The sequence below is a fragment of the Eleutherodactylus coqui genome, chromosome 3, assembly GCF_035609145.1.
Source record: "Eleutherodactylus coqui strain aEleCoq1 chromosome 3, aEleCoq1.hap1, whole genome shotgun sequence".
NCBI classification, from domain to species: Eukaryota; Metazoa; Chordata; class Amphibia; order Anura; family Eleutherodactylidae; genus Eleutherodactylus; species Eleutherodactylus coqui.
The window spans coordinates 194,945,931-194,973,125 of record NC_089839.1 but is presented as its reverse complement, the minus strand read 5'-3'; the positions used below and the strand labels follow the sequence as shown (position 1 = coordinate 194,973,125).

Here is a 27,195-nt window from a genome sequence, read left to right as displayed (position 1 = left end):
GAAAATCCGCTGCGTTGCCCGCAGCTATTAGGTTCTATTGAACCTAATAGCACAATGCTCACGATGCGTAATTCCACCGCGGAATTACGCACCGCGATTTCTCCCGTCCTCACCCGCAGAATGCTCTATTTTCTGCGGGTGAGGACGGGCTGTACGCACTGACGGCTTCCATTGCAGTCAATGGAAGCCGTCCGTTCACGCTATCTCCCGCTGTAACCAGCGGGAGATAGCGTGAAAAAACGCTTTCCCGCCCACCGCCGCGCGTCATATGACGCCATATGACGCGGCCGGCCGCGTCACGTGACACGGCCGGTGACGCGGCGGCGGTGGGCGGTGACGGGCGGTGACGCGGCAGCGGTGGGCGGGGAAGCGATTTCACGCTATCTCCCGCAGGTAAGTATAGGGGCTCTGGGGGGCGCCGTGACGGGCTTCACAGCGTAATATTACGCGGCGGAGCCCGTCACGCTCGTGGGAAGGAGGCCTTACTGTGAAACATCATAACGTCACCCAAAAACAAACAAAAAAAGGTCTCCTGTGCACATCTACATAAGACCTGAGATGCACAGAGGGTGTGGATCGGCACCACATGGATTGACAGCGGTATGCACGACGCCTTTTTTTCAGTCCCCCCATGAGTATAGAGAGCCAGAAGAAAAAAATAATGGGGTACTTGTTCGGATGCCTTCAGACACACAGAATATTGTTGCAAGATGCATTGAAACACACAGAAAATTCCTTACCAAAATCCATCTGTAGACATGCAGATTAAGCTGCGGATTTCAGTGCGTCTTGCAGAAATCTTCTGCTCGTCCAAAATCACCCTTACACAGCTGCACCCCACTGACTCGGAGCACTATTTTATTGCAGTGAAGCAATATACACACATTTATGAATGAAAGATCTATAAGTGTTACAAGTGATTGAAAACACAAAAAAATTTTGAAATCTGAATTACAAAATGTGAAACATATCCTATTTAGACTTAGTATGCCTTCTGTTTGGGGGAAAAACAGAAAAAAGGGGTCATATTCTGCCATATACCTATGTCCTTATGTATCTTTCAGGTAATGGACCCAAATGAGATCTGTGCTTTTAATCGGCAGTGTGGTGCAATGCTACATGCATAACAATAATATTCCTACCATGAACAAGTAGGTGCAAAAACTGCCGTGTTAAAGTAAAAAAAAAAAACAAGACTTCTATGTACGGCATGTTGCATTAAATTTGTAAGGAGTTCCCCAAGACGCACCCCAGGGTAGGCCACTGCTCATGCATGCAACTCTTAAAACGTTTCAAAGCAGTCATACATAAGCAGATGCTTTGTAGACCCCCACCCCCCAATGTGCTGCAACTTGGCAGGGGTTCAATCCCCTTCCTTGTTATGATAAAAGGGAAGGATCAGGTCATCAATGGGAGATTTTCCAACTTGAGTGTGTATAGAGACATATTGAATGTTTCTTACTGAAACACACAGTGCAATTGTAGTATCACATTCATCCACACTCTTTCAAATCTTAAGTGTCTAAGACTTTTGGAAATAAGATTCTAGAGACTGCCATATGGCTGGAATCACACATGCAGTTTTTGATAGAGGGCTTTTTTTCCCCCAAGCCAAATACAGGAGAGGAAAAATAAAGACCCCACCTTAACCCCCAAACATATTAAAGGAATATCAGACAAACCTGCTGAATGCAGTGGGATGAAAATCATTTATTGCGTAAGTGCCCCCTGACATCAGAGATGAGGATTGGGCATGCTGAATTAGAAACCTGATGGATCCCTTGCAATTCTCAGGTTGCGGTTGCAGCAACATCCAAGTTGCAATACAGCCACATTAACTTACATCACAAGGCAATGTAGCAGGGCCATAGCACGATCGTTGGCCATGAGACATGTTGCTCCCAAAGCAGTGTTTCCCTAGCCTAAATGTGAAGAAACAAGAAATTGTGACGTTCCAAACATGTGCTGACAAATATTTCAATGCGAAATTTGACACTAGTATTATGCCATCCAAAGTGCCACAATTTGGTGATTGGGAGAGATTTGCAATAATTTCAATTCCAGTATATGTTGTCAGAACTGAGGACTCCCAAGATGAGCTACACAGCAAGGAGTCATAAGCCAACAGCTGGGAACCACAAGCATAGAAGCAGCAGCTAAGGGCCCTATTACACAGAACGATTATCGTTCAGGTTCTTGCAGGATCGTCTGAATCCGAATGATAACTTACAGAAACTGCTGCCAGCGACTGAATGGCAAACGATAACGATGAACGGTCTAAGTAAGCGGAGCGCGGAGACACCGGGACGAGTGTCTGGCATAGTTTGCCGGACACTCTTCCTGCGTAAATGGGTCTTTAGGAATGGTTCCTGACATATTTCGCTGCTGTGATCTTGTGAAAGCATACTTAATGTCCCAGTTCTCTCTCAATTGAATGTTCATTGTGAACGACTGCCTATTTACAGCGGGACGATCCGTCGTTCAGTTTTCCGCATGCAGAAACTAGACAAACAAAAAGCCGATGAATTCTCGTTCATCATTCAGTCGGGGCGTGCATTTACACTGAAACGAAACGCTCAGATTCCTGCTGGATACAGTAATCTAATAATTTATCAGCCTGTGTAAAAGGGCCCTAAACAGGCAGTTGTTCATCTATGATCTCCGACCCGATCAGCCTCCATCCACCAGATGATCATCGCTCCTGTGTGAAAAAAAGTAGCTACATGACTGTCGGGCACTTAATTGTCCCATGTAAAAGGACTCTTAGGCCTCATGTCCACGGGGAAAATAAGGCCCGCTACGGATTCTCCATGTAGAATCCGTAGCGGGTCCCTCCTGCCCCGCGGACATGAGGCATAAAAATAAGAATTAACTCCCCTCTCGCACGCTCCGGATCTTCCCTTCGCTGCGGCTTCATCTTCTTTCCGTCGCGGCCGGATCTTCTTTCTTCGGCCCGGCGGATGCGCAGGGCACGTCGGTTACGTGCCCGTGCATGCGCCGGCCCGAAGAAAAAAGATCCGGCCGCGATGGAGAGAAGATGAAGCCGCGGCGAAGGGAAGATCCGGAGCAGGTGAGTAAATTCCGATTTTGGAGCATGGTCCAGATTTTTTCATGCTCTATTTTTTTTTTTTTAAATCCCTTTTATTGACGATCCGCGGGTAGTTATCTACCCGCGGGTGGTCAATGCATCCCTATGGGATGCGGATCCGCGGGCAGGAGAAGAGTTAAAATCCGCTGCGGATTTTAATTCTTCTTTTGCCCGTGGACATGAGGCCATAGACCCTAAATTTTTATGCAAGTTAAGTCTCTCTCACACAACTGTACTGTAATCGTGTATTTACCTGTACGTATTTCGCGCATGCAATATGCTGTAGCAAGCAGCCATAGACTTACATTGTGCTGCTCACATATTGCCCAAAATACGTGCCCAAGATAAATTGCAGCGTATTACATGGGTATACACGCCAAAATAGTTCATAAGATTGGGGGCCCACAGCAAGTATGTAATGTTCATTGCGTACTTGCTGCGTGCCGCACGTGAGTATCTCGTGGGCGTCATGTGGCAAATTATGGCCATCTGAGCCCGGCCTTATTGATCTAGCCATTAATTAAAATTAAAAAAAATTAAAATTTGTAAAGCATCAAAGCTACCATGTTTTTATAAGGACTGTATCCTTTTGTACGCTTATACGAGCCAAACAAACCTTGGTAACCTCTATGTATTCTGCATAAGACCAGGTTCACGAGCGCAAGTTTACCGTGTATTACGAATGTGTAACGCACAGTAATTCACAGGCAATCTAATACATTACCTCATGCTGGGACGCTCATGTTTGCGTGTAAGAATTGTACGCAGGCACAAAAAACACAGCATGTTCAGTTTTGCCGCATATTACGCTTGCGAGTGCCCACTGTTCTCTATGGGTGCGTAATCAACACCACATACTGCCACACATGGGTGGCGTATATGTGTGCACTTACGAAGCATCAGCGCGGGAAACGGAGACTGGGCATGACAGCGTGTGAGATACGCTGTCATGTGCAGTACAATATCGCTGCCATACCCGGCAATAGGTCAGCTCACCGCCGGCTCCACAGCGGTAGAAAACGCAGTGTGACTCACGCAGCATTTTACACATATGGCCGTGTGAGCCCAGCGCTCGCTATAACAAAGTATTTTTGTTAGCCATTAAAAGGTATCATATCTACAAGATTACTTGGTTTCTCTTGCTGGGAACAATCACATTTTGCTCTACTGGCTAAAACAGTGCCAAACCCTTTGTTTTCATTAGCCCAGCCTAAGCAATATAGTGGTACAGATTTTTTTTCCCCAACACTAGTTCTGAAACAACCCATGAAGCATCTAATGTACATCTATGACGCTAGTTACGTGGGCACATTTTCATAGCCATGATTTGACAACGCAGCATGCACTAGTTTTTTTCCATACTGGGTGAAAAATATAGAAAGTGATAAAGTAGAGATGCAACCGTGAGACCCAAGTATCATCGTCAATACTTGATCTATATTTTCCGTATTTGCATTCATTAGTAGCATTTTCTATTGGGCAAACACCAATCTTCATTTGCCCAGTAAAAAATAAAAGCAATGACAGCAAATATGGTGGCAAACAGATGAAGATGACATTCGGTTACATTATAATCTGTAACTGATCTAAGTATTACAATCTGCTCAAGTGAAAGTGGCTTAAAACAGTAATATATTAAAACTAATAAACCACCGCAGTGTTTTGTATGCTGAATAAATTATGTAATACTAAGGGTTAAACAATAATGTTCAGCAGAAAAATGACGAAAAATAAGGATAGTAAAAATGGTTAAGAAGAAAAAGGAAACAGATGGCAAAAAACAAGACAGCCATCTCACAACTAGGGCTCAGCCACTGCCTTTCTCCAAGGAGCAAGCAGCCTTTGCTAATGGACGTGGTGTCTATCCCTGGAGATGGACAACACCACTTGAGAGTCTCACATAGCAACAGCAGCTCCGGGGCCGGGCACCAAGCCTTCTGCTCATTTATCAGAGAGACTCCCACCACACATCTCCCGGAGAAGCAGGTTATAGATTATAATGCACATTACATAGGACTGATCCTATATTCTACTCACATCCTATGCAAAACCACAATCATCATTCAATGGAGAGAGAACTAGGACATTAAATATGCTTTTACAATATTACAGCAGCAAAATATTTCAGGAACCATGCATAAGATTACTGCAACACATCAGCGGAAGGGGAGCAGAGCGAGAAAAAAAAAAACAACTTGATAATCAGACTAAGAGTTCAACAATTCATTCCTTAGATGCAATGACCCTTTAACAACTACATAATAGACAAAGGGAGAACAGAACCCAACAGCCAGCCAGCACAACTAATAACAGATAATCGGTTTCTATAAGGGCTCATTCACATCAGTGCTTCGTGTTCCGTTTTCCTGCTTTGGAGTAGGAAAACGGCGCAGTCACATGACAGAACACAATCGCCATCCTGCATGTTACAGGATGAAATAGCCCTACATGCACGCCATTTTTTTTTAACAGAATTCAGTGATGGAGACTCCCAAGGGTACATTCATACCACCAATCTTCCTGTGTAAGTTCTGTCCGATTGTGATATGGACAGAACTCGTATGAAAAAATAACCCATTGATGAGTAATATACATGAGCTTCATTCCACTTGCATGTCCTATTTTGGGGTGATTCTGCTCAAGAATCGCCCATTATTCCCTTTGGGATAAAAAAAAAAAAGACATTGTGCTCGCATGCAAATGCAATGCATTTTACTGGCAAAAGGCTTGCACTCACAGGTCAAAATCGCAGATTGAACAGTGCAATATGGGTCGTTTAGACCCATATAGCACTCACCTGTGTGAAAGCACACCAACAGAACCTCTGATAGGATGTGAAGGAACCCTAAAAACTATGCCAAATGTAACTCATTACTTTATGTATATAAACAGACAAAATATGTAACACTGGGGAAAACAATATTTAGCATTAATAAACAAACACCCTCTCCACCCCGAATAAAGCCAGTGATGCACTGCTGAGCTAGAAACACAGGATCCACAATAATTTGGGTGAGCAAGGAAGCCAAAATGCAGTAAGAGGCATAGAAATCAGTAGCTGTGCCCACATACAGGGGGACTGCAGTACATGGTCACAACCTACATCCCAGCCATTAGAAAGGGTTAACCTTAACCTACCAGTGAGATTCCTAAGGCACAGTTAATCACAACCAAAGTAAACTTCATTGCTTCATACAACCTAGGAAAAGGATATAGGTTTGTCCACAAGTAGATACATATAATTATATTCTGGGATCTAACAATTGACCAGAATGCAGACTTAGCGGCTGTTCTAAACAATTCTGAACTATGAATAGTTAACCCTGGATACCTCTCATGCGACCCCTTCTTTCTAATCCACCAGCAATGAAAAACACCTGGCTAGAAGAATCTACTTCGCACACATTAACCCCTGCACAGCCAAGACACTTATCTAGCAGCCAGGTCATGTATTCCCAGCACAGACAATCTGGGGGGGGGAGGGGCTCCAGCCTAGAATTGTGCATGAAGCATCCAACAATGTATTTCAGGAACACTTGTCTGACCTACCGAGACTAATAAAAACACATTTCCCCTTGGGTGATCAGTGCATCTAATTTACCCCCCAAAACTGAGTATTTTGACAAATTGTTTTTAAACGCACCCCTACATGTCAGTAAACGCCTGTTTACAACCAATACAAGAATCCCATACTTAAAGAGCTGTTCTCTGAGTCTTGGGGCTCCTCAGCTTGTAGCATGTCTGCAGTGCTACAGAGGGAGGCAACCAGGGGTTTGGAGGAAAGAAGACTAGAGTATTCCTTAAGCATACAGCAAACTCTTCTACTACAGTGTTAGAGAATCAACCATTGCACTACTGAGTTTCGATAGAATATAGCACAGACTGTAGCATGTAAACTGAGAAGGGAGAGCGAGCATGAAAGGAATTCCTAGGCTTGAGAGCTGGCTGGGAGGGGAGTGCAAGGGGGAACAGTGCACAGATTAAGGGTACAGGCACACAGGCGAGAAAAAAAACAAACCCAAAATCGTCAGGCGCAACTCGCACACATTCCGTCCGTGAGCTGAACACAGCCCATTGGCATGCGCTATTCTCCTCCGAAAATCTGACAAGAATAGGACATGCTGCGATTTTTTTATTTTTCTATCAGTCCAAGTAAAAAAAAAAAAGCTTGTGTGCATGCAGACATTCAAGTGAATGGGTGATATCATCCAATTTTATGACCAATTTTTCAGTCTAGAAAAAACTATTCTAAGAGGGAAAAGCTTAACTTCATACCTCAGAACCAAAAAAAACAGCCTTCAAATTTAGCAACTCTAGACTGACAATGTACAACTATACAGGTGACTTGTGATATAACGTTGCGAAACAGACAAGCAATTAAGAAACAATGTTGCATTCTCTTCTTTGCAGTACTTTAACTATGCAAATTACTTTCTTAAACAATATTGACTAAAAAGCCCAAAACTCCACCCTCCAACCCTGCTGCTATTACAATAGAAATTGTGGTTAAAATAAGCCGGAGGATCCTTCCTCCTGGATACTTGCAGTAAGAAAGGAGGGGGATGGGAGGAGGTGTGAATTCCCAACAGCCTCCAGGTACAGACAGGGAGACTAGTGATGATCACAATCATGGGGGAAGATGGGGATTAAGAACCAAGGTATATACAACAGTCAGGAAGGGTCCCCTTAGAGATACTCCCTCTACCATCTTGGGGGGGCAGGTAGGCCTCTGTACAATCGCCCCAGCATCCAAAATATTATACAACTAAAAATATAGATACTCTGTGATGCTAAATCCCCTCCTCAAGCCAAAATAGCATAGCCTGATGCAAAACCGAACTATGGAGGTGCTGAGAAATCCTTCTGATACAACTGCCAAACCTCCCTCGCCCCCAATATCTGTCTCTATGGTGGTAAACAACTTGTTCCACACCTACTAAAATCTTGTTGGATACTTTTGAACGTTTTTCTCGTCATTATCGTTACTATCGTTCCATCTGACGACAAAGAATCTCCCATCTGGGGCAAGGCAAACGCTAGCATTTAATCATCCTAATGTATGCTATAGCTCAAGGACTGCACAAGGAAACACCGTTCCTTCACAGCAATGTACATAAAGAGTCCCTACAACATATCTCAAGCATAAAAAAATAGATATCTGCAGAGTGTATCTGCTGGACGGTAAACCTATCTATGAACTAAGTAGGACTCAAAATCACGAGACCTACGGAGGTGTAAAGCCTCTAGCCTTCCTTATAATGTAGCTCCCAAGGCAAACCCACGCAGGGACCCTAAAATTAGTAAATGCAGCGACTATGCTTGTGAGACTGGAGGCTGATATACTTGTGATCATCGTTATAAACAACCCCCACCCCCTCCCAGCAGAATAAAATACCCCACCCCCATCTATATACAACTGCCTTATGGAGCAGCAGCTGCTATATGAAGGCAGACCTCACCAATGTTATAAGTATTACTGAACGCTCGTTCTGAAGCTCCCCCATGTTAATGCACAGCGCCCATCACCCACGTACAACTGCTTTATAAGAAAGACCCCTCACAAACACCGAGTATCTCCTACTAAACAACCCCTATGAGAGCAGAAGATTATCAACTACGCAGGAAGCCTAGAAAGTCAGAGAGCATATAATCAGAATGTCACAGGTCACCGTGTATAGGGTTAAAGGCAACTTATAGACTCGGTATTATACGTGATTCGACATGGACAACATGGGGGAAGGGTGGATCACCGACTAGAGCAGCCTTTGCATACACCCCACTGTCAGCCATCATGTTTACTGATATGTGGTCTCCTATTTAATAATTTTACAGGTTATTATGTGGGGTAGTAGTTGGGGATCTGCTGTCTTACAGGATCTTATACAATATTGTAATAAGGAATTTCCTTGGGGTGGGGGGTGTTAAGTTCCATGATGGAGGGGTATTAACTTCTATTGTGGTGGTTTTTAAGTGCATTACTGTACACAGTCGTTGATGACGTCTGGGACCCCAATTTCTGGTCTGTGACTTCCAGAGATCGATAAGCTTGATACCTCCTCCAATTTGCACTGAAATCTCTATGGTGGGGGGCATTATAATAAATAGTGAAGGGAGCATTAACTATATGGCAGGGATATTAACCTCCATGGTGGGTTACTGGTTTCTATGGAGGAGGGGGGAGTTGAAGTGCAGTAAAACTATGCATAGCAGTCACTAATGATGTCTGGAACCCTAATATTAGATCAATGACTTCCTGGGATCCCATTTAGTCCACAATCTTGATACCTTCTTCTGCACTGGAAGCTCCCCTCTGCATTGCCTCCACAGTGGGGGTATTAACATCTACAGCTGGGCTGTTCATTTCTATGGCAGAGGGGGAGTGGTAGTGTGATAATGCTGTACATATCTGCTGCTGCCGGGGACTCCAATGCAGGATCTGTGAGCTTGATATCTCCCATGAGTTGCACCTTCTCATGGCCTCCATGGTGGGGTTACTAACCTCTATGGCATGAGAAGAGGGGGGGGGGTGTAATACGGCACATAGCAGTCACTACTGATTTCTGGGACCCTCGTGAAGGAGAGTATGGCTTCCAAGGATCCTGTTCAGTCTGCAAGCTTGATATTTATAACTTGCACCCCCTTATTGCCTCCATGGTGGGGTATATTAACCTATATAGTCGGGTTACTCATTTCTATGGCAGGATGGGAGTGGTAGATTATACTGTGTATAGTAGCTGATGATGTCTGGGACCCTAATGTAGAGTCTTTGAGCTTGATATTTCCTGTGATTTGCACCCCCTCATTGCCTCCACGGTGGGGGTATACATTTCTATGGTATTAGGGGGTAATACGTCATACAGCACTCATTAATTTCTGGGACCCTCATGAAGAAAAGTGACTTCCAGGAATCTTGCTCCATCTGAATTTGATACCTGCTATGATTTGCACTCTCGTGCCCTTCATGGTGGGGATACTGACTTCTATGACATACGGGGGGTATGTCCATGACTTCTGGGATCCTAATCTAAGGTCAGAGCTTGATATCTCCTAACATTTGCACCTTCTGCATTGCCTCCATGGTGGGGTGTTATTGAGCTCTATGGACAGATCACCGATTTCTACGCAGAAGGGGGAGTGGTAGTGTGATAATACTATGTATAGTACCTGCTGATGTCTGGGACCCCAATGAGCCCCAGTGGACCCTAATGGAGGGTCTGTGAGCTTAATATTTCCAACAACTGCACACTATCAGCCATCATGGTTGGGATACTGAACTCTATGGCATATGAGGTGGATAATACGGTATATAACAGTCACTGATGGTCTTCTGGGACCCTCATGGAGAGTATGACTTCCAGGAACCCTGTTCAGTCTGTGATTTTGATGTCTGCTATAATTTGCAGGATCTCATTTCCTCAATGATGGGGGTACTAGCCTCTATGGTGGTGATACTATGTTCTTTGGCATGGGAGGATAATAGTTCATATAGCAGACACTGACGATTTATAAGCCCTCAGTGGGCCACAACCTAAGGTCTGTGAGCTGGCCATCTAGTAAGATTTGCACCCTCTGCATTGCCCCTGCAGTGGTGAAGGGGGTAAAGGGAAGGGGGTGGGTTGATTGAGATCTACGGATGGTTACACATTCCTATGGCAGAGGGGGGAGTGGTAGTGTAGTAGTGTGTATAGTAACTGATGAGGGTGTATCGGTGCCCAATGGGATGTAATGTAGGATCTGTGAGCCACCAATTGCACCCTCTGCATTGCCCCCATGGTGGTAGTACTCATTTCTAAGGTAGTATGAGGTAATAATACTGCATCTATAACAGTCACTCATGGTCTTCTGGGACCCTCATGGAGAGTCTAGGACTTCCAGGAACCCTGTTAAGTCTGATCTTGATGTCGGCTATTTGCACCCTCTCATTGCCTCAATGATGGAGGTACTAAGGTCTACAACATAGGGGACAAAACTGAATATAGCACTCACCTGCAATTTATAGGACCTCAATGAGCCCCCAGTGGAGCCCAGTGTAGGGTCTGTGAGCTTAATACCTGATGTGATCTGTATCAACCCATTGCTTATATGTTGGGGGCACTGCCCTCTGGGGTATTGGGGGGGGGGCACTACCCACAGTGGAGCCCAATGTAGGGTCTGCCAGCTTGCTAGCTGCTGTTTCCCATTGTGGGAGCGCTCACCCCTGGGGTATACTACTGTATATGGTGACTTCTGGGCTCCTGTCCGGCCCTGTGCCCCCTTTGCCCGGCCCCGGGTGGGCTCTCCCCCTCCTCAGCTGCCCCGCAGCTGCATTAGATTGGTAACCCCTCCACAGACCCCCGTGACCCTCCCCGCAGACCCCCGAGCAGTCCCACACAGCAGCCCCTCCAGCAGAGGCCCCGGGACGAAGCACGAAGAGAGGGCAAAAAAAACACCAAAAATGCTGGTAAATGTGGTCAGGAAGCCGCCTCCTGCACTTACCCGTCTCGGCAGGACCCGGCCTGCCCCCCTGGATGGAGCCCACAGCGCGTCCTCACGTCACAAAGTCCCCAAAACTACTAGGCCTCAACTGAAGCCGCGGCGTTTCCTGAGCGCGTCAGCCGAGAGCCTGACAGAAACTCCGGGAAAGACCTGCACTCGGCGACTTCCAGACTTTGTACATCCGCTGTAGGGGCCGGCGGCCGTGTCGGGGCTCTTCCCCCGTTCTTCTGTCTTGTTGCTCGGGACAGCACCGCTTCTTCCCCAGCCCCCCTTCAGTCCGCATAGACAGCGGCTCCACACGGCCTCCCCTCCCCCCACCGACTCGCTACCTCCACGGGCGGAAACGCGACTGACCACACGGGGATCCCCGGCTCCAGCGGCAGGGGCGGCGGGAACAGGGGGCGGGATGCACGGTCACGCCCACTAGCCTTCGTCCTATTGGTTGGACGGGAACCAGCTCACCGCCTACTGGGCGGTAGGTGGTGTCAATCATTACAGGGCTGTCACGCGATGCGGAGACTACCCGCGCACTGAGCTGTTTTCCCACAGTAGGAGGAGAGGCAGCGAGGAGAGCGGATAGATGTGGAGTGCTGCAGGCCCCCCGCCCCCGTGTATACTGCGGGGAGATCGCTATATATATATATATATATGTATATATATATATATATGTATATATATATATATATATATATATATATGTACATACATATGTACATACACACACATATATACAGACACACTTGTAATCTCCTCTATAATATATTGAGTACAGTATATAGAATCACTACAGTCCTGTTTCCCCGTATATGTGGTCTCACATCTGTGTTGGTAACTCTGCTCAGAGGTTCCATCATAGATCCGGCAGAAAATACCGAAAGAAAAAGCGTAAAAGGCGAGCGGCCGCCATTATAGTTATTGGGGTCTGTTTGGCCAAGGAATTCTCCTTTCCTGCTCCCATAATGGAGCAGGAATCCAGAACCCCCGATGTGAGACCCCCCAAGTATTAGTAGCCTTTCTACACTCTGCCACATGCAGAGGGATGTATTCCTCTTGCCTATATAGCACCCCCATACTCTGCTCACCGCACACATCTGTCCTCGTCTCCTGTGACAATCTAAGCCCTCCAGCACACTGGAGTATTTCGGCCCGTGTTCATTCACAGGCAGCCGACAGCCCCCTTATAGCTTATGGGGCTAGGAGGATTTTGTGCATGAAGAACCCTGATTGCGTGTCCTGTTCCTGTGGTAGACGAGAACTACGACGTGCCGCTGCATGTCTAGGCGCGCTGTGTACAGGTGTCCGTGTACTGCTCCTCAGGTGCGACTGGCACACGTGGCAAAGGGGCACCCGGCTGTGTTCACACCAGCACCAGGTTGTATTTACACGGCTGAGGGTGATATCAGTACGAGAAATGTTGTTTGAAGAGTAAAAATCAAAAAACGCATCATACTCACATGCGAATGCCGTTTACACGTGAGTACGGTACCATTATAGGACATGCTGCAATTTGTAGATCTCAGACCTCTGGTCCAAAAGAAAGATTACCTGTGTGTATAAACATATCCGAGTCCAGGCCATATTGCAATTGGATGGGACTCATGCGAGGAAATCGCCATGTAAATATGTCCTCACAGAAGCTAAACGAGCTCCTTACAGTCAGTACAGTGTGAGATAGATGAGTCTTGTGGGATAACCCCTGTTAAATCTATTTGTAAGGGTACATTCACACACAGCAATATTGTTGCAGAAATTTCTGCCCCTGACCCATTCATCTGAGACGGAGTTTGCAAAGATACACATGCCTGGCCTATTCATATGAATGGAACAGGTCTTCATTCACAGAAATGTTTGCAGCGAATCCACCATGTGTGAATATACCCTAAGGGTAGAGAAGCTTCTGGAAGAAGGAATGTCTCCAGATAGACAGGCTTGTTGAATTAAATCTATATACACACTGTATGCTATAGAAAGCATCAGTTTTATTTAAAGGAAGGCTATCCGCTCCATTTAACATATCCAAGTTACCATTATGCGATGTGCGAATAGCAGCTGAAATTACCGTTATCAATTACATAGTTCCGCTCACATTAGCGTGTTGGAATTGCGTAACCTGCTTGCGCAAAATAGAACGCAGCATGTTCTATTTTGCCACGTATATATGCAAGATAGAGGCCATTGTTCTCTATTGTTGTGTATGTACCCACAGCTTATACATTATTACATTGCGTATGGGCTGCGGATATACACATCATCGCTAAGCGACGGCGTAAGAAATATAAACAGCACAAAAACAGGTGTACTGCACATGATCGTCTACGTGAGTACGCGGTTATGCGCAGTACAGTTTCGCCATCATACGTAAGGTCACGGCCGGGTTCACAGCTGTGAAATGCTGCGGGAGACCTGCGGTGCTTTATACTTACGGCTGTGCGAGCCCACAATACTTTTATTCACTCAAAATATGATTTTTTGTGCTTCCTACATCATATGAAATTGGCATCAAACCGTTTAATAGGCGATTCCGCTGCCCAATTTGTCCGGGCTCTCTCTTCCCTGTTCATAGGTCAAACACGCCCTGCCGTTGATGGATGTCTCCAGCCAGTGTTGGACTGGGGTTCCCAGATCGCACCAGTTTAATTAGTTTCACGTTCGACACAAGGGCTGAATTGCTAATGTGAGGGAAACCTAAGGGCTAATTCACACAGGCGTATATACATCACATATTAGGCAGTGAATAGAACATTTACTTCACTGGGGTCGTTCACATATGGATATTTTTCACGCAGCGTGCCCTATTATGTGCATATTATGCATTGAAATAGGCCATAGATTTAAATGGCCCAGTGCAAATACGTAGTGAGTATGCAGGAAACCCGCGTATTCTCTGTGTATTTGTACAGCCAAACAATGAGCCCTTCTGCAAACGCTATTTCCTTACAAAGGCCAAAATACGCAGGGTGATGCAGGCTTCGGTCACATAAATGAGCAGTGACCCAAACCCACATATGGCCATGTGAATGAGCCCTTATAGTAATCCTGGATGGTGCCGTTAATCATCTTGTAGGTTGCAGACTTTCACATTCTATGAAAAAGGAAAAAAAAGTCTCTTTCACCCCAAATCTCAGATTGGACGGTCAAACCTGAACCTACTGATCTGTATGGTACACAAGTATTAGCGGTGACACAGTTTGCATTTCATTCATGTGTTTTTTGTTTGACATGATTACAATCTATGTTATTCCTCAGGACACAATGTAACATTTTGGACAATTATTTGTAAACAATATTCTAATTATTTGTAAACCATTGAAACAATTTCCAACCCCAGCACCAGGAGTTGAATACAACGTATAATAACGCACCTTTTTCTCCATAGAGCCTAATAAACTACAATGTGATCAAAAAGCAGCTGCATATGTGGCTATGACTTCAGAAAATACTGCAATCTCTGCCCTGCTCTAAAAAACATGAGACTTGACAGTCATGGATCTTATCATAAACCCCCAGACTGGGATTGCAAACTGCAAGATCTCACCCATCACCCCCTCCTTTATTTCCTGGTAGGGAGGGGGGGGGAAGGGTGACTAGAAAGGGAGGGGGGGATCTGAGAGGGAAGGTCTCATCTAACGCCTCCTCCTTCTCCAGTGCTGTGTTTTTCTCACACTTCCTCACAGCTCCCCCTCCCATGTTGGACGCAGGAGTGGGGGGCTCTGAAAGAGAACCTGCTGCAGGATGAGGACAAAGTGGGGTTCTGCATGGGGTCAGTGACCACCTCCCTCTACTGAGGATGGCCACTGTCCAGTCACCTTTATGGATATCATGACAGGTTGCTTTGAAACCTGCTTTGCTTGGCTTTTACATCATCCATCGGCATGGGGTTTCCGAGGCAGTACAGCAGGGGTAGGGGTAGGGAGGTTGCTTCTTTTTATTAGGGGTAACTGCATTTCTGCAGGTTGTTGCAACAGTAACCTTGTGGCGTGAATGCAGTAACTACAATGTAGCTTTTTATATCTGGGTGCAGAACCTCTCCTTACATCCTCATGAGGACGTGCTTGGCACAGCGCCGCCGCTCAAACCTCCCCCCTGGGTGGTGATAGACAGACGGACGGACCGACAGACCGCCAGTTTTCCTCCTCCTCCTCCTCTCTGTATGTTGGAATATCATCGTCCCCTCTATCACATTTTGGATATTGCTTTGCTTGCACTGTTGGTCTCCATATATCATTTTTATATATATATATCTATATATATTTATATCTATTTTGTCTACATACTGGGTTTGGAAATCCGGTTTTTGGTGACACAAGAAGGTCTACGTGGCAGGAAGAGGCATGGCTTCCACCGGGTGAGGCACCGTTAACCCCCACCCTACCACCTCCCCGGTCTGACCTGCAGTGTCCAGATCTTTCCTTCCCATAGCTACTACTGGGTCATCATCTTGTGTCAATGATTTGCCCTATTCCTTACATACAAAGACATCCCCTTCCCCCAGTATATCTGCGAGATATATATCCTATATTCGCCACCAATATGCAATAACCTTTAATTTAATTTCATGTACATATTTTATATGCAACCCTCGTAAATAAAATGTTTAATATGTTTATATTGTGTCACCTTTATTACACGCGCAGAGGAATATACCAGCATGTCAATTGCTTCCACATCATTTATATTCCACTATATCTACCCGTCCTACTGAATTTTGAGGGTTAGTTATGGATTTTTTACTTTCATAATCTAACCTTTTTTTTTATCAGTCCCATGTTCAATCATCCCCTAATGTTTGCCATATAAAAAAAGGTCAATAGTAGTAAGAAATTAAGAGACCTGATCCTTTTAAAGGTAACCATTCCAGTAAGATTGCACATATATATACATATGGATTTTGATATGTGTATATGCAGCTTTTCCCATTGCAATGGTATCATGTGCCATAAGGCTGTAGTCTCCTTTTGACTCTGCAGAGTCCGGAGCAGATGTCACAGCTTTTTTTTTTTTATTCTAAGGGGTTTCCCACTCTGGTTTGCAGGGAGTCGGCAAGAGAACAGAACCCTTTGTACCCTCCCCCGATGGCCACACTGTTATTCCGTGAAAAGGTGTCATTCATGAGTGCACAGGGATATGGAGCTGGATGTATAGCTGCTGCAGACCATAGATTTATTTTAGTGCCCCTCCTTCAATAAACAAATTCTTTTATGTATTTTTAGATTTTTTTTTTGTCTCTGTTATTTATATAGCACCAACATATTCCATCAAAATGTATACAGATTGTAATCAGTTCTTGCCTGCAGAGAAGCTTACAATCTAATCTGTTTATATCACATGCATACACTAAAAGGACTAAACAGTAGTATAGGAAACCTATTAACCTAATTCGACTATCCTTTTGCATTTTGTATGTTGCCTCATTCACACAGCAGTGACGTGTTCACAGAGAATGTATGGTGACACAAGTGCTTTTGGGTCCATATCACTCAGTGTGGTGATGCAATACTTATAGGGTAGAATATCTGTTGCATACTGCATGTAATAAGACATATTAGGGTGGTTTCACATCTGTGCTCGTGGTTCCTCTTTCCTGTTCCGTTTGGGGAGCAGGAAAGGGGAATCCCCGTGGCCGAATGGCAGAACTGAAACCGCACCGATAAGAACCCGTTTACTATAATGGGGTCTGTTCGGTTTCCCCTCAGTTACCCATCTTAAAGACAGAAGAAAAAGTGCTGCATGTAGTGCTTTTTCTTTCGGTATTTTGAGCTGGATCTGCAACGGAACCTTTGACCGGAGGTTCCAACGCAGATGTGAAACCACCCTTAAGAAATCCATGAGAAAAAAACCTCAGTGACCCTTTTTGTAAAGTCAGAGGCACACAGATATACAATATGGACCTAAAGTTTTCTGTAGGTGCTGCATTGCAGATCCATACAACCTGGATCTATAAAGTGGTTGTGGACATGCGGCCTAATGCCTGTTTCATACAGTTGCTGCACTTTTTCGGGTTTTTAAACAAGGATTAGGTCCCAAATAGATAAGTGAAAAGTTTCATCCACATGGCTATATAATTATCTTTATATAGCACCATCATGTTCCTTGACACTTTACAAATCGGAGGGCACATTCACAAAATAAGACATTATATACAGGCCGGTTTCACACAAGCGTATTGTAACACATCTGTAATACAGACATGTTATAGATGACATTGCAACCGTATGTCATCAGTATTGATTGATCTTTATTTGCTGTTTTTATTTTATTTTGGGCAAATATGGATCTGTATTTGCCCAATAGAAAATAACATCAACTAATGTAAGTAGGCAGAAATGGACAAAATTAGCACAAACTGCGTTTTTAAAACATGGTTGTGAAAAATATGGCCATGTGGATAGATACATAGATTTATATTAGCTCCGTATTATGGTCTGTAAAACACGGACCAAACAGAGGAAAAGTATTCAGACTTAATCATCTGCAGAATAGAGGTGAGGATCCTGCTCACAATAGCTTACAATCTATAAAGAAATGGGAGGGAGGCTCCTGCTCACAAGAGCTTACAATCTTTGATAAAACAGGGGTGAGGGTCCTGCTCAGAAGAGCTTACTATCTATGGGGAAATAGGGGTGAGGGTCCTGCTCAGAAGAGCTTACTATTTATGAGTAAATAGGGGTGAGAGCCTGCTCGCAAGAGCTTACAATCTATAAGGAAAGAAGAGTGAGGGTCCTGCTTTTAAAAGCTTGCAATCTACAAGGAAATAGGGGTGACACCAGAGGTAGCAGTGCTTACTCTGAACAATGGTTGGCCATCTTTTAGATAAATAGGATGCTGTACATAAAGCTGTATGAGCCACTTACCAGCTGGTATCTGTGTATATACACATATGAACTGCATTAGGGTATATGCGTGTGGGGGGATATAGTGAGATGAAGGGGGTTGGATTCTGAGGGAGAATGTAGAAGAGACGAAAACAGAGAAGAGTTAGATTAGGCAATGTGATAAGCATTCAAAAAAGGATGTGTTTTTACAGCCAGCTTAAAACTGGATATTGGTGATTAACCTGACTGTCTGGGGTAGCGCATTCCAGAGAACTGGTGCAGCGCAGCAAAAGTCTTGGAAACGGAGTGGGAGGTTCACATTAACATAGAATTTAGTGAAAGGTCATTTGCAGAATGGAGAGCACTGGTAAGGTGGTGGAGAGAGATGAGGGAGAAGATATAAGGTGGCACAGCACTGTGGACGAGAGTAATACATTAAGTTGTATTCTATACTGGATTGGCAGCTAGTGCAGATCCCTAGTAGAGCACCCATAGACTGATAACGCCCCTTCATGTAATACAGAGCCAAGGTCATGTGTAGTAGCATGACTGCACTGTATGACCCCCAGCTTTACTGCATCTATAGGATATGTAGGCTCCTAGAGATTATCTCTGTGTATAAAGTTCATTAAATATGGCTCTTATTACACCTATTCAGCCACTATGGTAATGTATAAGCGCTGATTGGGAGGCGAGAGGATTCCACGTGACGGGGGTTTCTTCTTCTGCCATAGGAACATTTTGTCTCCATCCTGGCAAAATATTTCTGCATGTAAAAGCAGAGCTCAGGCCAAATTAATAATCTGGACATCGGTCTGATGGAGGGAGAATTGCGACATGTAAACCTAGTTTATTAAATTAGGAATATAGATACAGAGGAATTGGATAGGTATGTATTATGCAGGAGGGGTGTGGGTAGCCCTAGGCTATGAGGGCATGTTGGGAGTTGTAGTTTCACAACAGATTTTTTTCTTCAGCACTGTATTATTACACTGCAGTATCACATACTGTATTATCCCTCATTTAGGCTGTATTCACATAAGCAATTGTTGCAATCGGTACAAATTTTTTTAATGGACCCATTGACTTGAATGGTCGATTTTCATCAGAAAATCAGACCAAAAAATAGTCAAATCAATGTGTTCTATTTTCGTACGATTTCGGTCTGATTTTTTTGGTTTGAAAATCATACATAAAAAAAATATGCGAATAAAGCCTTGAGATAAAAATCATCCTCTACCCCTCCAAATTCGTGCTAATTTATCATTAGAACCCCCTCCTCACTATGGGGTACTGGTGACACCATGTAATTAACAGTCTGCTCGATATCCCATTTTACAATGACACCTCATGCAATAGAGCTGAACGCTGCACCGTCAATTAATTCACTGATATCGGATGCAGTCGCAGGGTGCGATTTGCTTTAACTCTCATTGGATGAAATCAGCCAAGCGGTACGGATAGCATACATCAGCTGAATAGTGGCAGTGAGAGGGTTAAAAAGTCACTAGCACATAATAGAAGAATACTAGCAGAGCTTGTGGTTTATTGATCTGGTTTCAGCTAGAGCTTTTAAAGGGCCAGTAATCCTAACCTCATCCTCTTCTAGTAGTGCAGTAGTGCTATCAGACACACATATGTATGGAAATGTTCTTGAAGGTTCTTCAAAATGGAAATATGGGGATTAAATAGTGATTGTTGGCGCAGATTCCTATTAGTCATCTTACGGAGGAATGATAAAGTCAGCATTTCCCAATCCTGAAATGGCTGATAACAAAGAACAATAGATTATATTCAAGTGTCCAGCAAGGGTGCTTTTATACGGACCGAGAAATCGTTCAGATTCCCACCAGAATCTAACCAATTATCGTTCAGTCTAAATAAACGATAAATTTGCTCATTTTTCAGTTTCTGCATGCATAAAAACTAAACGATGGATTGGCCCGTGTAAACAGGCGGCCACTCGTCTATGAATGACTACGTTTTACTGTGAATGGGGGCGGGCGGGTGCGAACGATCTGTGCCTCGCTTCACCTCCATTCACTGAGATTTGATTGTTCCTGTGTAAAAGCGCAGGAACGGTCATCGCTAGGATGAGCTGTGGAGCATCTGCGCCCGCCAGGCCGTCCCGTGTAAAAGCACCCTGATGCTGGCAATAAACTGTTATTGTGGATACATCTATTGGTAAGTTAATAGTGTGAATAAGGGCTTATTCATGCGGATGTAATTCTCATCTGTGTGTGCAACTGACTGCACACGGACCATTACAGTCAATAGACCCATTCAGACATGTTTTTGGGGCCTGTTTAAAAAAAAATAAAAAATCATAGCATGTCTGATTCTGGTAGGGTTTCTCGGATGACAGTTACCCATTCAAGTCACAAAAAACGGAGAACACATGGATGATATATCTGTGTATGCTCCGTTTTTCACAGATTGTTGCTAAGCAATATTATAAAAAAAATTATTGGGTTTCTGTTTTTGGAATTCACAAGAAAAACAGTTGACACACAGAGCTAAAAAATGGACACATTCAGAGGAGACACGGACATACAAAGGGATTACAGGAAGTCTACATCTTGCTGACCATCTCATCTGAATAAGGCCAACGGCACACTAGTGTATTTGGTTCCAACTGCAGTCAGTGTTATTGCATGGACAGCCCACAGACCCATTATAGCCTATGGGGCTATGCACGTTTTCTTTTTTTTCAGATGTGAAAAAACTCATCACGTGTCCTATTGTTGTCCGTATCATGGATGGGAATTAAGATATAGAAATGTATGTCAAAGGGCGGTGTAGTGGCCCAGAGTTACGGGTCCCCTCCAGCACCTCAGAATACATGTTGTGTGTTTGTCTCGTGCTTTGGCTTGAATGTAGAGTGAGCCAAATTTATGTGTATTGGGTGTTTGCAGGCATGAATGGGTTAATGTCTGGTCATGTCTGAGGCTGTCTGAAAAATGTATCGTTTTGTCTTGCATGTGGTATAAAAGTGTGGTCATGTGATGGTTAGAAGAGTGAGAGAAGTCAGTCGGTGAAGTTGGAGGAAAAGAGCAGAGACTGGAGAACGGAGGAAGCAGAGAGGTGGTCTGCTGTTCTCACCAGGGCCTAGCCCTGCAGAGAGACTGCCTGTGACCTCCATCTCTAAGGCCGCCTGCAGGCGGCTGGGTCGGATCCGGCTGCGAGAATTCTCGCAGTGGGACCCGACCTGAGCGTCTGCAGAGAGCAGCGCGTCACTCACCTGCTCCCGTGGCCCCGGCTCTTTCATGTGTGCAGAGCGGAGCCGGCGGCCGATGAGTGACATTTTCGTGCAGGGCTCTGCGATCCCCGCACAGAAATAGAGCGTGCCGCGATTTGTTTGCCGCGTGAGATTTCGAGCGGCCAAATCGCGGCCGTCTGCATAGGATTGCGTTTGTTAACGCAATCCTATGGCAGCTTCCAGGGGCAGAAATTCTGCGGGAAATCCCGCCAAGGAATTTCCACCTGTCTGCAGGCGGCCTAAAGAGAATGAAAGCCCGGGTATGATAGAAACGTGTGGGTGTACAGCGCAGTTACGGCATGCATCCGGAGGAATGGAATACTGCTGCTAAGCGAGAGATACATGAGTGTATGACAGGAGAGGGAGAGTTTGCCCACAGAGAAATCTTACAGATAACATAGACTGTGGATTATGCAAATGCCTCGAGAATCCGCCCTGCCTCACCACTACCGTTTACTTCTGTACAAAGACTGTTTTACTTGGATATAAGTTTTTAAGTAAAGAACAGAATCAACAGTTCCTGTTCCCGCAGAGGATGGAACAGTGGCGTCACGAGTGACAAACAGGACTACAGGTAACCACGGTTACCCCGTTTTGTGATCTTCCCCTGTGGTAATGGGGTTGGCTCCCAAGCTACCCTTTGGGGAGGAGACAGTAGAGTCCCGTGACAAGGCCTTTCTCTACCCCGCTATCTCCTCGGCTGAGGGCCTGCTCCTCGGATGCTGCAGCGGTCCATCAGTATATTGGACGCTCAGCTTCCTGCAATGTAGTCATATGCATACGCCATCTCAAAGAACAAGTGGGCCCTGGCACATGTTGAAAAATGCTGCACGACTTGCCGAAACGCGTCTAGCTCCTTGACAACTTATCTTTCATGATGTCTGTTCCCTGAAAATAAAGAAGATTCTAGACGTAGAAGCCTACCTACCTCATTTTACATTTGCCTGCCACATGCCCAGTTTTGCTGGGTGCTGACGCTGGCTAAAGATTGTATTAACGAATGTTCATCCGCCTACCAGCAATCCTCCGTCTTGGGCCTTACTCACACAACGTGAAAAATTGTGACCATCTGAAGCATTGGATTCCAATGTATTAATTCAGATGGGCGATTTTTAGACGCATAAAAACATTGCGTTGGGAATAATAGGACATCGTCGACTGATTTTATACGGCGCGTGATAAGATAGGTCTTGGCCTATTTTTTGCCGAGATACGCTGGAAACCCCCATAGATGAAAAGAAAGAAGAGGGAGTTTAGCTGCGTCCAATGCTGGGAAAAGATCACAGCTGGCTCTATTTAACCAATGAAAGTCAATCTGTGGATTTCCGCGGTCCGAGGGACTTCCGCGCTGCGCGTATTTTATCACCAGTACGCCGCAGCCGCCCATGTGATTGGATGAGAAAACGCCAATTTAGATCAGGACTTGATCGCAGCTTTTCTTTATTCACGTGATTTTTAGCTGTTATCTAGCGAGACTAAAAATGCATACGGTCGTGTGAATAAGGTCTAAAGGCCCGTTTACACGGAGCGATGATCACAAAAACGACAGTGTGAGTGACAGCTTTGAGTGATCATTTTGCATAAACTATTAAGCAGCTACTCAGCTACTTCATAGCAATTAAGTGTGCAAATTAAGCCTTTAGCTGAAAGCACTTAATAGCCCAAGGTCTCTTATCTACTTTCAGTTCCTTTGTTCTCTGACGGGAAGCAATGCTATCAGCACTCCCCGTGGAGAACTACTGATAAGTCTGAACGACAATCTTTAGTTTGGCCTAAATTTATCGATCAGCTAGCAGCGCACAAAAAGTGCATGATGGGCGCGAGTTTAGATGCAACAATGATCGCTCAAACGATCGCTTTTTAGCGATTTTTGAGCGACGATCGTTCTGTGTAAATGGGCCTTTATGTGAACAGCAGAGCTAGTGCTAATTGACGCGCTACAGTATATTGTCAATTGGCGCTTGTTAAAACCAGCAGAGGATCGTCCCGTGCAAAAGGGCTTAACTGTAGTGTCCCTGAATGTGATGACTGACAGGAAGTTCAGGAGAATCCGACCCCATCCTGTGATCACTACTTTATCTCTTAGGACTCCCAGATATATTTACATACATAGGTGGGAATTATTTCAGCAGCTGTTTTACACGCTGCCAACCCTAGGTTTAGCTTTACTTTAAAAGTTCTGACTGTACTTCAGATTATGACCGTAATAAGTTATGACATCAACATTGACATTTAAGAATTGGCAGAAAATAATTATTAGGTCGTCTGAGGAAGCAGCTCAGAGGCCAAGTCTGTAAGTGGGCTCAGAAAATCCCAGTTTAGATTTATAGAGGAAGAACCTTGGAATGACAATTAGCATTCCTAGAGGACTCCTCTAAGGTCAGCATTATACGGGTCTCTAATGCGGATGCAGTGTCCGGACCCCTGTGATTGTACTGAAGCAAACTTTCATCACCATAGGTTTCTATAACATTATGTCCACAGGCTTTAAACTCCTCCTGATGTAATGCCTTCACAGATAAGGGGTTTATTGCAATTGTATGCAGTATAGACATTCTAATGTTGACTCTATGGCAAAAATCCATATGTGTTACTGTTAATGGTCCATATCACTATATACAGGGAAATATATAACTTATACCAGCTGTACATTAATAATTATATTTAGAAGATACCCAGGTTATATCAGCATGCTTCATATCACTATATACAGAAGATAGGTACTATTGTATCTTGTCTCCACCACAAGTATGGGTGGAGACAAGGGTAAGGCTGCTTGACAGCCAGGTGACACCCCCAGTCCCCGATTGGGTGCACAGTTCGCTCCTGTCCTTGGCTTCTTGGGTCCTGCTACTCACCATCTCGTTGTCCCTTCTCTGCTCACTCCCGTCCTTGGCCTCTCGGGTCCTGCCAATCAGCACCCTGGTCTCCCTTCTCCGCTCACGGCTCACTCGTCCTGCGCTGCTGATAGCTGCTCATGTCCTCTTACTGCGCTCATGAAGCGGGGGACGCTCTCTCAATGGCTGGATGGAGGGGCGTGGCCCTGGTAACAGCTTGGTGGCAGGGGTGGGGGGAGGACTGAAGGGGAGATGATATTAGATGGGCGGCAAGCTCCAAGCAGCATGGGGAATCCGTTTTTGATGGGATGGAGGGTTACGGTTAGTTTCAGTGTAAGGCTTACATTATTAGCTGTAAATGCTTCCATGTTAGGCTGCCTGTCAACGGGGCAGGTTTGAATTGCATTTCCCCGTGGCGATAACCCTGCCGTGGGGAATGCAGTGAACGCTCTCCATAGCGTTGCTATGGAGAGCGCAACCGCCCTGTCCATGAGTGGAGAATCATTGCGATTCTCCGCTGAGGGCCTGGCAAATCGCAGCATGCTGCGATTTGCCGCGACTCTCCGCAGTCAGCCTATCTGTCAGATAGGCTGACAGCGGACATCCGTCTGCCGACTCCTGCTCCTGGGCGGCGGCTGGGGAATCAGTTTTTGATGGGATGGAGGGTTAGGGTTAGTTTCAGTGTAAGGCCGCGGGATACTGCAACGCCCGTGGACAGGCAGTCTTAATGCGGGGCCGGTGTCAAATCCAAGCATTTAGAGCTAATAATGTAAGCCTAATCCTAACCCTCCATCCCAGCAAAAACTGATTCCCCATGCTGCTAGGAGCTTGCACCAGCCAGCCAATCACTAGCTGCTGGACGTACACTGGGCATATACAGCCCATCACTAGGTCTCCACCCATACCTGTGGTGGAGACAAGATACAGTAGAACCCAGAGCAATCTGGTTCCACTGTGTACCCCTGTGTTTTGCCGGTGACAGTGAGCATCCAAACATCTGATCGGTTAGGGTCCTGAGTGACAAGCCTAAGCCGATCAACTACTGATGATGACCTATTCAAAGGACAGGTCATCAATAAGAATAGCCTGGAAAGCTCCTTTAAAGGGAACATTTCATCAGAAAATGATCTCGTGTATTAATCAACTTTTATGTAAAATATATTTTATAAGAATTTTTAGTGATTTTTTAAATTTTCCATGTCACAATCCATATTTTAAAAAATCCTAAAATTCTGCAGTTCTCACACTGATCAGTAAGGGCCCATTTACACGGGACAATAAATCTAAAGGATTATCGCTCAGTGTAAATGTGTGCGCCAATTGAACTTTGTTTGCTTTTCGTTTGTCATTCAGTTTCTGCATGCAAAAAACTGTTGACTGACAGATCAGCCCGTATACACAGGCAGTTAATCTATGAAGGACTGTCTCTTTTGCAATAGGGGAGGCTTAGGCCGCCTGCACACGGGCGGAAATCCCGCCGCGGGATTTCCGCCACTGAAAGTTTGCATAGGAGTGCATTACAATACGCACTCCTATGCAGACAGCCGCGGTTTGGCCGCGCGAAATCTCGCGCGGCAAACAAACTGCGACATGTCATATTTTTGTGCGGGGCACGCACTCACCCGGCCACCAGCTCCAGTCTGCGCATGCGCCGGCTGCCGGCACATGAAAGAGCTGGGGCCGCCAGGCGCGGGAGAGTATGCGCTCGTCCCTGCAGGCTCTCGGGTCGGGTCCCGCAGCGAGAATTCTCGCTGCCGGATCCGACCCGCTCGTGTGCAGGCGGCCTTAGCCGAAATGATCCCCGGCCCGCTCCGCCTCCATTCACTAGCGATGATCATTCCTGTGTAAAAGCACAAAGGAATGATTATTGCTAGGATGACCTGTTGGGCATCTGCCCGACAGGTCATCCTGTATAAAAGGGCCCTAAGCCTAATAACAGTCTGACGCTTCCCGTTCTGAAGAGAAAACTGCTCAGCTGTCATCTCATTATCATCACGGACAGGATCACAATAAAAGATGACATATATATATATATATATATATATATATATATATATATATATATATTATATATATGTGTGTGTACAGGATCCACCATTCACAATAGGTGATGGTCACAGCTCACCTCCTCCCTTTCCCTGCACAAGTCACAGAGCATGTCCACAATACTCTCCTATAGAAGGCAATGCTGTAAAACATATCTTTGGAGCTCAGGTGAGACGACTAACCCATATTCATGTACTGACAATGGAATTAAAAAATCTAAAATTAAAAAATAAGAACAGATTAGAAAAATGGAAAATATTTCAGTATTCGTTTTTAATTTAATAAGAATACATACGTGATACCTTCCCTTTAAATCAGTTTTCTGGACAAAAACTATTGGTGATCTATCCTCAGAATAAATAATCAATAGTTGATCGCTTGGGATCCTTGCTGATCACCTGATCCAGTGCAGCAGGGCCGGACGTTGTCATTGGGGACAGGAGCGGAAATGCCCTAACAAGCTTCACTCCCATTGAAATCAATAGAAACTAAAGTGACACTTACACTTCCATGTCCGACCCCGGTATTGAAGACAGAAGTGCCAGAAATGTAATAGAGGCAGGGCTTCCATTGATTTCAATGGGAGCGAAGTCTGGTAAGGCACTTTAGTGCCAGTCCCTGATGACAACGTCTGGCTCCGCTGCACTTACAGTGAATCGGGTGATCAGGTGATCGCCG

The 27,195-nt window shown here is 45.0% G+C and overlaps 1 protein-coding gene across 3 annotated transcripts in view; it reads right to left on the bottom strand.

Moving 5' to 3' along the window:
• The window catches only part of SETD5 (SET domain containing 5), a 116,526-nt gene extending 104,639 nt beyond the window's left edge, over positions 1-11,887 (bottom strand). For 2 of the 3 annotated variants that reach the window (XM_066596729.1, XM_066596731.1), the window contains exon 1: positions 11,564-11,886. The gene's annotated coding sequence lies outside the window, so the exon portion shown is untranslated. Of the gene's footprint in view, positions 1-11,563 lie in introns of all 3 variants that reach the window. The other variant, XM_066596730.1, reaches the window with a different exon arrangement.
• Positions 11,888-27,195: the final 15,308 nt, after the last annotated feature.